Source organism: Nicotiana tomentosiformis, chromosome 2 (genome assembly GCF_000390325.3).
Source record: "Nicotiana tomentosiformis chromosome 2, ASM39032v3, whole genome shotgun sequence".
NCBI classification, from domain to species: Eukaryota; Viridiplantae; Streptophyta; class Magnoliopsida; order Solanales; family Solanaceae; genus Nicotiana; species Nicotiana tomentosiformis.
In genome coordinates this window covers 106,230,068-106,239,751 of record NC_090813.1, presented here as the reverse complement: position 1 = coordinate 106,239,751, position 9,684 = coordinate 106,230,068, and the positions used below count along the sequence as shown (strand labels likewise).

At 37.3% G+C, this 9,684-nt stretch overlaps 1 non-coding gene across 1 annotated transcript; it reads right to left on the bottom strand.

Annotated features, from left to right (window-relative positions):
• Positions 1 to 8,639: 8,639 nt before the first annotated feature.
• LOC117278919 (small nucleolar RNA R71) lies at positions 8,640 to 8,746 on the bottom strand. The gene has a single exon (XR_004509279.1). It is a non-coding gene; the product is annotated as a small nucleolar RNA R71 (small nucleolar RNA).
• Between the last annotated feature and the right edge of the window lie 938 nt (positions 8,747 to 9,684).

The following is a 9,684-nucleotide window of genomic DNA, read 5'->3' as shown; positions in this document are numbered from 1 at the left end:
TTCCAAGAAATGGGGTAGCCACCAAGAGTAATAAAAAAAACAAGTGACAGACCTCCTTGAGAAAGCACAAGTGACCCAGTCAGAATCAGAAAAAGCAACAAGAGATAGATCAGATGCATGGGACAACAGAATCCCCTAAGCTAGTGCAGACATAAGGTATCTCAAGACATGCAGGGCAGCCACCATATGAGGGACCCTGGGAGTCTGTAGAAATTTACTCAAATGCTGAACAGAATAAGTAATATCAGGTCGGGTATGTTGCAAGAAGTTCAGCTTGCCAACTAGTCTTCTGTAAAGACTAGGGTCTGGGAGAGGGTCACCCATGTCAACAGTCAACTTAATAGAAGGGTCCAAAGGGGTGGAAAGAGGAGAAAGATGAGAGCACTTGAATTCCTCCAACAAGTCTGAAGTATACTTGTGTTGATGCAAAACAAAACCATCAGAATGGGAGGAAACTTCAAGGCCCAAAAAATAATAAACCAAACCAAGGTCTTTGATCTTAAATTGATCATCCAAAAACTGTTTTAAAGCAGTCATGTCAGCAATATCAGAACCAGCAAGAAGAATGTCATCAACAAAGGCCACAGGGATGGCCAAAGAAGCACCAAAAGACTTGGTGAATAAAGAGTAATCATTCTTGCTGGCAATGTAGCCTTTGGAGAGTAAGGCATCTGACAGTTTAGAAAACCACTGCCTGGAAGCCTGCTTAAGGTCATATAAGGACTTCCTGAGTTTTCAAACCAAAGGAGAAGCAGTAGAAGAAGAAGAGGAAGAGATCTGAAGACCATGGGGATCCTCATATACACTTCCTCATGGTGATCCCCATGAAGAAAGGCATTATTAACATTAAGCTGAAAAACAGTCCAATGTCTCTTGACAGCCAAAGAAAGGAGGCACTTAACAGTAGTGAGCTTGACAACTAGAGAGAAAGTCTCTGTATAATCAATACCCTCCTTCTGAGTATCACCCCTAATGATAAGCCTGGTCTTGTATCTCTTAATGGAGACATCAGACCTCTACTTAATCTTATATACCCACTTGCAGGGAATGGCTTTCTTATGAGAAGGTAGAGGGACAATGTCCCATGTATAATTTGCCTCAAGAGCCTGGAATTTCTATAGCATGGCCTCTTGCCAAGTAGGATTAGATACAGCCTGCTAGTAATATTGAGGCTCAAGCCTGTGCAAATCAGAGGTAAAAACCTTGTGATTCAGAGAGACAGGTGGGGAAGATGATGGAAGAACAGGGGAGCAAAAAAAATCTGATAGGCAGGCTGGTGCGTTAACAACTCTTCCTGATCTACTGAGAGCAAGAAGAGGAGGAGGGGGAGGAGGACCAGAAGTGGAAGGGGGAGGAGAACCAGAAGAGGAAGGTGGAGGAGAAGGAGAGGTTGGTGCAGAAGTATTGGTAGGAGGAATCAAGGGAGAAGAGGCACAAGGTGCTGGAGGAGGAGAGGCAATAGGAGGAACATCAGAATCAACAAAATCAGTGGGAGGAGAAGGGAAAGAAGAGGAAGGAGGAAGGTAGTAAGGAAAAATGTGTTCATTGAAAAACACATCCCTAGAAAAGAATACAGAATGGGTAGAAAGATTAAGAAGCTTATAACCCTTCTTCCCATAGGGGTATCCCAAAAACACACAAGAGATGGCTCTAGGTTTGAATTTATCTCTGCCATGCTTGGGGTTAGTAGCATAGCAAAGGCACCCAAAAGACCTCAAATGATCAAAGGAAGGGGGATAGCCATGTAGTGTTTCAAAGTGGGAAATGTTATGAACGACAGTAGAAGGTAATTTATTGATCAAATAAGTGGCTGTGAGAACACAGTCACCCCAATACTTGAGGGAAAGTTTAGATTGATACAAAGAGACCTAGATACTTCCAATAGGTATTTGTGTTTTCTTTCAACCACTCCATTTTGTTGAGGAGTGTGAGGGATACTAGTTTGATGGAGAATGCCATTGGAAGAAAAAAATTATTGGGCTTCATAGCTAGAGCCTAGCTCATAAGTATTATCAGACCTAAAAGACTGGACAGTTGAGTAAAAATGAACTTTCACAATTGCATGAAAAGCCTTAAGCACAGAAAGAGCATTGCTCTTGCATGACAGTAGACGAGTCCAGGTGACTCTGGAGAAGTCATCCACCAAGGTCAAAAAATACCTAAACCCATTATAGGTCTGAGTATTGTATGGACCCCAGATGTCAATATGAATAAGCTAGAAAGGAGTAGAGGAATGAATAGAGCTGTCAGAGAATGGCAATTTTTGTTGTCTTGCCAATGGGCAAACATCACAAAAAAATATTTGTTTAGATAAAATCTTACCAGATAAAAAAGAGATAAATTTCATTATATTAAAAGGAACATGTCCCAATCTTTGATGCCAATCACATCATTTTTTTTAATATCAGAAGAAGTACTAGTACAATGGGTAAAAGAAACATTAGCAGGAGTAGATTGAACATTATAAGATGCACTAGAATTATTGCATTGAACAGGATTAGAAACAGTGATAGGAGGAGAAATAGCAGGCATAGTGGATGAAGTCATGGCAGGGTGCAAGAAGTACAACCCATTTGCAGCTTTACCAATTTTCAGTGGCCTCCTCAGAGAAGGGCCCTGTAAAATGCAGGCAGAAATGGTAAGAGTTGCAATGCATCTGAATTGAACAAGGAGTTTATGAATAAATATGAGATTGAAATGAAAAGAAGGAACTAACAAAACATTATGTAAAATCATATCTGGCCTGAGTTGTATAGATCCAATAGATATGACTTTCACTTTATATCCATTAGGCAGAGTTATTAATAAAGGAGTAGTGAGTGGTGTTAAGTTGATTAAAAAGGTGTTTGTGTGGTGTTATGTGGTTAGTAGCATTTGAATCTAGAATCCAAGGATTTGAACCTAAGTTTGAAACTACACATGCATGAAAAGCAGCAGAATGTTCAGAATGATTAAACACACAAGCAAAGTGAGCAAAACCAATGTTTTTTGAACCAGGAGTTTCAGGATGTATGATAGGAGGATGATTGAGCTGTTGAAAAAGGGTCATAAGATGGTCATATTGCTCCTTGCTGAGGCCATGACCAGTGGTCTCAGAAGGCTGTTCATCAATGTGAGTATGATGATGAAAAGGACCTTCAGATTGCATACAAGCAGCAGACCTTTTGCCTTTGGTGAACTTGAAGTCAGGGGAAAACCCGTGAAGTTTGTAACATTTCTCAATAGTATGACAAGTCTTTTTGCAGTATTTGCAAGACAATTGAGAGGAAAAACCTGAGTCTATCTTTTGTTCAAACTGGAACCTTTGAGTAAAAGATCTAGCAAGTGCCTGAACAGGGCTGCTAGAAGCATTGAATGAGGCTGACTCATTTGAGAAGCTGGAGATATGAGCTGAAGTCTCCTTGTGCTTTTCATCATGTTGAAGCATAGAATAGGCTTTACTTAGGGATGGAAGGGATGGCATCATCAGAATATTACTCTTGCAAGTGGAATAGGACTCATTTAAACCACTAAGGAATTGGTATATTTTCTGTTGTTCAATAAATTTTGGTAAGGCTCCACAAGTATACACTGGTCCTACATAGGCAGTACTAAGTTCATCCCAAAGACCCTTCAATTTTGTAAAGTAAGTGGAAATATCTAAAGGACCTTGGGAAGCAACATTGATTTCCCTTTGTATTTGAATATATTTTGAACCATTTGATGTACCAAATCTTTCATTAATATCATCCCAAATGTCTTTAGCAGTATCAAACCCCATGACACTGTTTTCTATGTCTTTAGATAATGAATTTGTTATCCATGCAATTACCATGTCGTTGCATCTTTCCCAGAAGGAGTAATAAGGAGAGTCAATTTGAGGTTTAGTAGTTTTTCTAGTTATGAGCCCTAGTTTGTTCTTAGCAGATAGAGCAGTAAGCATATTTTACGCCAAATGACGAAACCATTCCCATCGAAAGGTAGAGATACTAAGTGTGCACCAGGACTATCAGATGGATGTACATAGAATGGGTGAGATGGATGTATAGTAAAGTCATCAAAACCATCTAACACAGAAGAAAAACTAACATCTGGACTTCCTATGATTAAACCCTAGAATTGTAAAATTCCTAAAATTGATACAAAAAAGTACTCGATTTTCACCAATATGCAGCAGGGTTAAGGAGAATGTTACCGTCCTTCTTTGCAACCTAAAGAAGGTAAGGCCTTGAGACAGAGTTAACCGCTGAAATCAGTGAGAATGAACAAGTACCGGAGATCTTCAAAGGAAAATACCAGAAATCACCGTGAGAAGTTCAAAATGGATGCAATGCATAGCTAGAAAATACCGTAGCCCAAATCTCCACAACAAAACGCGAGAAGAGATGGAGATCGACGGAAAAGAAAATTTCCATGGAAATCGATGAGGGTACCATTGGTCGAAAGAGGAGGACAAGGATCATTGATTTCTTGCTCTGATACCATGTTAGTGTAAGAAATCGAGTTGTGAGAAAGGATTTTACAGAAGAAAACCCTATAAAATATAAAGAGAGAAGAGAGAGTTTATTTCATCGAAAAATGTACAGAAGATATAAAAAATGAATCTGATCTCTTTCTAGATAGTTCTCCTACTATACATACATGAGCTATTAGTAAAAAATGCATGGACTAAAATATAAGAAATAAAAGTTATAATAAAGCTAAGTGGGCTATCGGGTATCAGCTATTATTGGGTCTGGAGATGGGCTCCCGTTAACATGTTATAAGAAAAATTAATTTATGGTGGATGTCTAATCTTCTCTGTTATCTTCATAACTCACATTACTCTAATATTTATGGAGTTATGATTGTAAATTTGTGATCTTCCTCCATGATCTTCCTCTCAAATGCTTAATGACATATTCAATGACATATTTACAATATTGATTCTTCACTTTTCATGCCTATATAAAGGCCTTGTAATAGATAGAAAAATATACACAATTTGAAGAAGAAAATCTTTTGCTTCTCTCTATTTCCATTTCTTGTTCATGTTTTACTAAATTGCTTTTATTTCATAACACGTTATCAGCACGATGCTCTTACTAATTAAGATATCTATTTTTATAAGGTATTATCTCCTTCCTAAAAGAGTAAGTTAATTTCTTGTCGATCTAGATATGAACAGTTTCTCTTTTGCAAGAATAGTGAGATGACTTAGCTTGCTGGATATTTTTAATTCTTTTTAGTTATGTTCAAAATTACTAGTCATATGCATGTGTCATTTGGTTTCCATGGCTTTTTATTTGCACGAAATGCTATGTGTTAATTATAATAGTCTTTACTATTTTTCATATGTATGAACCAATAATTTGAAAATTATTTATTTAATGTACTACTAGATGCAGTGTGCATTAACTAATACTTAGATAAGGTAATATCATCAAGGTTTATATCTAGCTAGTCTATTAGGACATATTTTATGTAAATACAGAATATGCTAGTAACAATGATTAAGCTTTCTTGTTTTCTGGAGTAGAATATATCTCATTACACTTTGGATTAATTTATGATTAATAAAATGGTAGTTCATGATATATAGTATTATATCTAAATAATATATTTTGATAAGTTTACATATAGTATATTAGTACATGAGTATTTACAAGACAAAAATTATCATTGATAATATTCCTTATCATTTTTAATTCACTTATTTTTATCATAGTGTTTAATATGTTGAACTTACTAAAGTTTGAATTTATGCTATGTAAAATTATGGTACATTCCCTGAAGTGAATCAGACAATTTGTGATAAACGTTATATAAGGATAAGACGGTGGGTTCAAATCCCAATGCACCATAAGGGTAAGGCGTCGGGTGTGAGTCCCGGTGCACCGTGATTATAAGAGTTGGCTTTGAGCCCCAACTTATTATGGCCTAACATGCCCTTATATGGGTAAGAGTTGATGACATATTGATGACGTAATGATGATTACAGAAAAATAATATATTTTTCATGAAAAAGGCATGAAGATTGTCCCACTTAGATTTGCTCCATTCTTAAAGTGAATATGGTAACGGCGCATAATAAGTCTAAATGAAGACAAGTGATTGACCAATGAACGTGGTCGTTCCAAAGATCAAAATAATAATAGTCATCACTATGATTTTAAAAAGGAGAACAATAAGGGTTCTCAAAATAGTCCTTCAAAGTGTGAAGGCAATATTTACCATCAAATTGGTATGAAAAATAATAAAGCACGCTGCTGATTATGATTCATTCCTTGAAGAGAATATGACTTATGATAAGCATTGAGAATGCAGATCCATTCCTAAAGGTGAATGTGGCAATATGTGATAAAAGTAATGAATAAAGACATGGAATGCATGATAGGATCAATACCACACAACTCACCTCTAAGGAAGGTTTGAATGAAATAAAGAGAATAAATATTATTGTGTGGTTTGATGGTAGGCTATAATTACATATTTTAGTCGCTTATTTAACTCTAACTTACTGCACTTTAACTGAGTTTGAGCTTTAATCTCTAGTGTTTTGCACTTATTGTGTATTTTATGCCTTGTAGGAGTGATTCCGAGTAATGTAGATGTTATGGAGATAATTCGAAAGATTTGGAGCTTTGAAGTCTGAGTAAAAGCTCAAGGGATTAAGCCGGGATCGTGTTCGGGGTCGAGGACCAAGTCTGGATGTCAAAATCGAAGCAAAATCCGTACACTGAGAAATTTGCACTAATGCGACACGCTATGCCATGCACTGTGCTATGCGTTAGTGCAAATTCTACCTAGAACTCAAATTGCAAATCGTACTGGAAATATCCACTACCGCATCGCATGGTGCGGCGCAACATGCGGCGCGGTAGTACAAATTTATTAGAGTATCGTCCAATTTTCGCTAAAAAGAGTATTTTCGTCCTAGGTTTATTGGGGGATGGCTTAAATACACGGGAAAATACCATTTTCGTGACTTTTGATACAATTTCGACCTAAGGAGGCTAAGGAGGAGTTGGAAGAACACAAGCACAAGGATTTCATCATTCCTTCCTCACTCAAGATCCGGGTATGGATTGAATTTATGTTTTCCTATACTTTAGTTATATTTGTGAAGAACTTCTCCATGTCTATGGAATAGATCCTTTTGGGTTTTGATGGATTTGGTGTATTGATGATTGTTTGTGGATTATAACTCTAATTTTATGTATTTGACTCATTTTGGAAGATTTAATTGTTGCATCTATATTCACTTGTTCTTGTCATCGAAAGAGGCAAACTTGTGATATCTTTGTATTATATTGTTGGTTGAGTTCATAGATTCTTCTAAGTAATCGAAAGAGGCTAGTTGAATTATTGATTAAACCTAGTTAGGAGAATAATCGAAAGAGATTTTCCTAAAGACCGATCCATTACGTATTCTTGCATATCTTCACAGAGCTTAAATTGGTTCATATTGAGAGGTTGAGACTTAATCGAGAGAGAAGTTTCTACTAAACAATTGTACTGATAATTAAGTGAATTCCAGAGATTCACTTTAACATTAGAAGTGAATTATCTAGAGTTAAATCCCAGGCAATTATCTTGCGCCTATCCTATAAAAACCCCCATTTTCTCCCATTGATATTTTCTTTTGCTTAGGCCTTGCTTCGATTGTCATTAGTCAATAGATGTAGATTTTAGATTCTTAGATAAATTTTAGTATTAATCATATAAATCTCAACTGTTGATCCTCCTGGATAGCACTCTAGCTACAAACTACGATAATACTATTTGACTCCAATCGTTGTGGACACGATATTATACTATATTATCTTTGACTAGCGAGCACAATTTAAGTATGTGTTTTGCGCTCGTTAAATTTTGGTGTAGTTGCCGGGGATTGGCAATCAATAGTGTTTGAAATAGTTTGTAGTGCTAATTCAAGAATTTATTTTATTTTTTTTTACTTTTATTTTGTTCTTTACGGGTTTCTCCTCCGTGTGCAGGGCAACATGTTAAGTCCATAGTGTATGACACGATCTTCTTGTAAAGAAGTAATACCCTACAACCTGGAATTGGAAAAACACCCGCGACAACTAAGAAAGGAGAAAGAGTTCACCGTAAGGTTCTTGGGGAAACCTTCAAACCAAGAATACATGGATAATAACGATGACAATGAGGTAGAGGCAGCTGCAAGAATAGCTACTAAGGCATCCCATAGAGCTGCTGAGGAAACTATCGTAAACAAAAGGGGTCGAAGATTCAATCTAAATCGACCCTTGATTGAAGACCAGTTCAAGAATGCGGTACCAAGGCTTGGTAGAGCATTGGGTGACTATGCCAGACCAATCTACAATCAAGGATTGTCAAGTGTTAGACCACCTCCAATTGCAACCAATAATTTTGAGTTGAATCAAGGTTTGCTTCAAACCATTCAAAATAGCTGCGTTTTCATAGGGAAGATGGACAAAGATCCAAACACACATCTTATGGACTTCGAGTAGATTATGAACACCTTTCAATATAATGGGGTGTCACAAGATGCAGTGTATTTAAGGGCATTCCCTTTTTCACTTAAAGATGAGGCAAAACAGTGGCTTCGAAGCTTGCCAAATGGGTCAATTAGAACATGGGAGGAAATGACCAGAAAAGTTTTTGATAAATATTTCTCCTCAGCTAAGACAGGCAAGTTTAGAAGAGAAATCAATAACTTCTGCCAAAAAGAGAATGAAACTATTTTTGAAGCATGGGAGAGGTTTAAGGAGATAGTTAGAAGGTGTCAACATAGTGGAATTAAACTCTGGATGCAACTCCAGGATTTTTGGGATGGATTGACACCGACCTCGCGTAGAACATTGAGCAATGCAGTTGGAGGCCCCTTTATGAAGAAGACTCCAGAGGAGATAGTTACAATTCTCAATGAGTTATCCGAAGATGCTAATCAGTGGCCGTCTGATAGTGTAGAAAGAAGAAAATCAACTGGTGTTCACCAAGTTGATGCTACTATTATCTGCGCAAGTACAACTTGATGCTATGTCTAAATAAATACGAAAGCTAATTGTAGCTTCGATGCAAAATGTACACCATGCAACTTGTAATATATGTGGAAGAGGACACCCAACTCATGAGTGTCAAGCCTCAACTGAGGAAGTGAATGTTGTAGGAAACTATAATTTTAATGCAATGGGTCAGAGGCACCCCAGGTTTTCATGGATTTCACCTAGGGTACTGCAAATGCATGGCAACAAAACAACCCCAGATTCGAGGAACAAGGAGCTCTAGGTTTTCAAAATCAGCAGAGGCAAAAGTATCAACCTCCACAGTCGAATCAACCCAACATGGAAGATCTTATGAAGACCTTTATTATCAAGACGAATGAGTGGCTTGATGCCCATGATGCAGCTATCAAAGAATTAGGTATATCTTTTCGAAGCCTAGAAAGACAGGTTGGGCACTTAGCTACTCTAATGTCTGAGAGAGCTCCAGGAACACTCCCATCTGATACAGAAATAAATCCCAAAGAAATAGTGAATGTTATAACTTTGAGAAGTGGGCAAGTGTTGAAAGATCTCACCCAATCCACAAGGATATGAGACATAAAAAAGAAAGCGGGGAGCAGCTGAAAAGTGGTGTCAAAAAAAAGAAGGAAGAAAACTCGAGAAGAGAGGAACCTGAGGCTAGCAAGCATATGCCTGCACTACCTTTTCCCCAAAAGCTAAGTAGAGAAAAGCA